General features: G+C 33.1%; 1 pseudogene; it reads left to right on the top strand.

Moving 5' to 3' along the window:
- Positions 1-383: 383 nt before the first annotated feature.
- LOC100241483 (valencene synthase-like) lies at positions 384-2,827 on the top strand (annotated as a pseudogene).
- The last annotated feature ends 1,490 nt before the right edge of the window (positions 2,828-4,317 follow it).

Below are 4,317 nucleotides of genomic sequence, written 5' to 3' on the forward strand. Positions count from 1 at the left end.
TATTATATATTATGAGTATTTTAGCTTAGCATCACTTGTACTATATATGATTTGAGTGTGTTAAAAATTATATAAAAGATTATTTGTAAATAGATAATTTAATTATATAAAAGATTATTTGTAAATAGATAATTTGTTTATAGATAATTCGTAGATTTAAACAATTCATTTTAAATCGTCCATTATCTTTTAATTGGAGAGATGATTGATTTTAATAATTGAGATAAGATTTTTATGCTAAGTGGACTAGCGTATATCTTCATTGGGATAAGATTCTTGTGGTCTCTTCAGTGCACAACCCTTCCATATCATGGGCCCCAAAACCAAACCAAATTCCACGTACTTTTCAACTGCATACAACCATGCACTGAATGCCAAGCTATTTCTCTCATACTTACCAATTCATCATTCAAGGTATAGTACTGTTCAGTCATTGTCCCAAGAAATTAACATGTCTACTCAAGTCTCAGCATGTTCTCTAGCCCAGATTCCTAAACCCAAAAATCGTCCTGTGGCAAATTTTCACCCCAACATTTGGGGTGACCAATTTATCACCTACACCCCTGAAGACAAGGTAATTCAATGAAATTATATTTATATAATTATTTAGAAGTTATTTTTCTCGATGTTGGATGACAAAATTTGTTGGTCTAGGTTACACGCGCCTGCAAGGTGGAGCAGATTGAGGATCTGAAAAAGGAAGTGAAAAGGAAATTAACGGCTGCTACTGCTAACCGTTCCCAACTGCTAAACTTCATTGATGCAGTGCAACGGCTTGGGGTGGCATACAACTTTGAACAAGAGATAGAAGAAGCATTACAACATATTTATAATAGTTTTCATGACCTCAATGATATTGATGGTGATCTCTATAATGTTGCTCTTGGATTTCGACTACTAAGGCAACAAGGGTACAGTATTTCATGTGGTAAGAGACTTAAGGATTAATTATCACTGAATAAGAAAAAATTATATTCAACCTTCTTATCATTTAAATCTTATGTTCAAGTGGTGATGTTTGTGTAGATATATTCAAAAAGTTTACGGATGAACGAGGTAGATTCAAGGAAGTTTTGATCACAAATGTACGAGGCATGCTAGGCTTGTATGAAGCTGCACATCTCAGGGTTCATGGAGAGGACATACTTGCAGAAGCACTTGCTTTCACCACCACTCACCTCAAGGCCATGGTAGAAAGTTTAGGATATCCTCTTGCAGAACAAGTTGCTCATGCCCTGAACCGGCCCATTAGAAAAGGTTTGGAGAGGCTAGAGGCAAGATGGTATATATCTATCTACCAAGATGAAGCTTTCCATGATAAAACTTTACTAGAGCTGGCAAAATTAGATTTCAATCTAGTGCAGTCACTGCACAGGGAAGAGCTAAGCAATCTTGCAAGGTTTGGTTTTTAGATCACCCCACATGTACTTGGCCATTCTTATCACTTTCCTGTATGCTGATCATGTTAATGAATTTTAGGTGGTGGAAAGAATTAGGCTTTGCTACAAAGTTACCTTTTGCACGAGACAGATTGGATACTTGGGGTGTATTTTGAGCCTCAATACTTACGGGCTAGACGAATTCTAACCAAAGTAATTGCTATGACATCCATTCTAGATGATATCTATGATGCATATGGTAATCCTGAAGAACTCAAGCTCTTCACAGAAGCCATTGAGAGGTTTTCTACTTGCACATTACCAACCTTGATTGTGTATAATCTATGTATATATATATATATATATATATATATATATATATATATATATATATATACCTAAATCGAGGCTCATTATTTGATTTTCAGGTGGGATAGTAACAGCATAGATCACCTTCCAGAATACATGAAACTCTCCTATATGGCACTCTTAGATGTGTACAAAGAAATCGAGGAAGAGATGGAGAAAGAAGGAAACCAATATCGGGTTCACTATGCCAAAGAAGTAGTAGGACACCTTTAACTCTAGATTCCACCTTTTGCATTGGTGATATTTTATATGGTCTCATATATACATAGATATAACTTGGATGAATGTTTTTCAGATGAAGAATCAAGTTCGAGCTTACTTTGCTGAGGCCAAATGGTTACATGAAGAACACAGACCAACAATTGAAGAGTACATGCGTGTTGCAGTAGTAAGCTCAGGATATTATCTGATTGCAACCACTTCCCTGGTGGGAATGGGAGAAAGAGCAACAAAGGAGGCCTTTGATTGGGTGACCAACGATCCTAAGATTATGTCATCTTCAAGTTTAATTGCGAGGCTCATGGATGACATCAGATCACATAAGGTATGCAAAATATGTGATTCAAATGGGGTGAACATAACACACTGGTTTTTTCTCAACTTTTGTATTATACACGCAGTTTGAGCAAGAGAGAGAGCATGTGGCCTCAGCCATTGAATGTTACATGAATCAATATGGTGGCTCTGAGGAACAAGCATACAACAACTTTCAAAAGCAAATTGAGAATGCATGGATGGATATTAACCAAGAATGCCTCAAACCTACTGATGTTCCAATGCCTATCCTTGCTCTTATTCTCAATCTCGCCCGAGCCGCGGATGTCTTTTACGAAGAGCAAGATGGGTACACGCATGTTGGGAAAGTGATGAAGAATAACATTGCGTCATGCTTCATTGACCTTATAATATGACCAAATGGAGGAGTTGATTAACGTCCCCTATCTAATAAATCACTATAATAAGGTGAAAGAGTAATATATAATAAATCACTATAATAAGGTGAAGGAGTAATATATAATAAATCATTGTAATAAGGAGTAATATCCGGGTTTCAAAATAATTAAGTTTGATTTCTTATGTTATATTTGTTTTGCTGTTCCATTTAGTTAATAATATGTGCGGAAGCAACTAAATCTGTAAATCGACAAGAGTTGTTGAAATGTTTAAACAATGAGTCAAAGATATGGCTTTAAGAGAAATGAGTCAACACACAACAGTGGACTACGAGATATTAAACAATGAGGTAAAGATATGACTTTAAGAGAAATGGCATGGGTAGAATCTTAGAGTATCTCAAGGAAACAATAGTGAGAGATATACGTGGGAATGCTTATTAATATATTTAGTTAGTATATTAGAATTATATATTTAATTAATATCTCTCTTATTTATTTACTTACTATATTATCATTATTTTATTTATTTTTTGAAATAAGGGTAAATTAATCTTATTTAAATTCTGATAGTATTATACCTATTTTCAAGATAATTCATAATAAGAAATCTTAAATTTTCTTTTCTCTCTTTTTCTTTTTGAATCTTTTTTTGGATTTCAATCACATTCATCTATATACAAGCTTTGAGAGTGAATAGGTTTTATACACTTTCATAGATGTGACACTGAAATCTTGTCTAATCGTCCCAAACTCAATATACTTGTTAGAAAAGATAGAATGCTTTCCCTTTTTTTAAAAAGGAAGCTTTTAATTTGAAAAGCTTTCAAAAATTAAATTAGATTATTTTAGTTTGAGTGTTTGATCTAGTCTGTGTATCTTTAATTAATTAAGAGTACTACAAAATTTTAATATTTTTGTTGTTAGTAATTTTTGTTTTATAAATTAAAGATTAATGTTATTGGTGACCAAGAGTAGTGAAAGACAATTTATTTTTAAAAAAAATTCTCAATCAATTATCTCTTTTTAAACAGTGGTATTAGAACCATGAGAAAAAGATAACAAGTGATTGGGGGAAAATGTCAGGACATGTCATTTTTGGAAAAGGGACAGAGGTGGATAAAGCCAACGTGGAAAATGAAATCATTAATTTCATTGCAAAGGAAGCCTAGGCCACCTCATTACACTAGAGACTTTTTGACCTTTCAAAGCCATTTTATTTTGTTTGTTGTGTTGTCTTCTTTCAGGAAAAGTGTGGAGAATGTTATTTGAAAGTACCATGCATATACTCCCTTTGCTATTTATTTATAGCAATTTTAGTGCATTCAAATGCCTTAATTAACTAAACTATTGTAATTTTAGTAAATAATATGTACGAAATGATAAGAGACTCAAAATTTTAAAAAATTAAAAAATTAAAAAATGGAAAATGAAAGAAAAAGATCCTAAGAATAATGGCTCATTTGGACTTTTGTGTGAATTTATCCAAGAGACTCTAGAAAATCCTATCATTTTCCCGTCATCAATACCTTTCATACATTGTGCCCCAAAATTCAACCGAATTTCACTTTCTTTTCAACAAATGAAAATCACTGTTTGGTTTGGAGTTTTTTTCATACATTGTGCCCCAAAATTCAACCGAATTTTTTTCATACATTGTGCCCCAAATTTTCTAA

Source organism: Vitis vinifera, chromosome 18 (genome assembly GCF_030704535.1).
Source record: "Vitis vinifera cultivar Pinot Noir 40024 chromosome 18, ASM3070453v1".
Taxonomy (NCBI): domain Eukaryota; kingdom Viridiplantae; phylum Streptophyta; class Magnoliopsida; order Vitales; family Vitaceae; genus Vitis; species Vitis vinifera.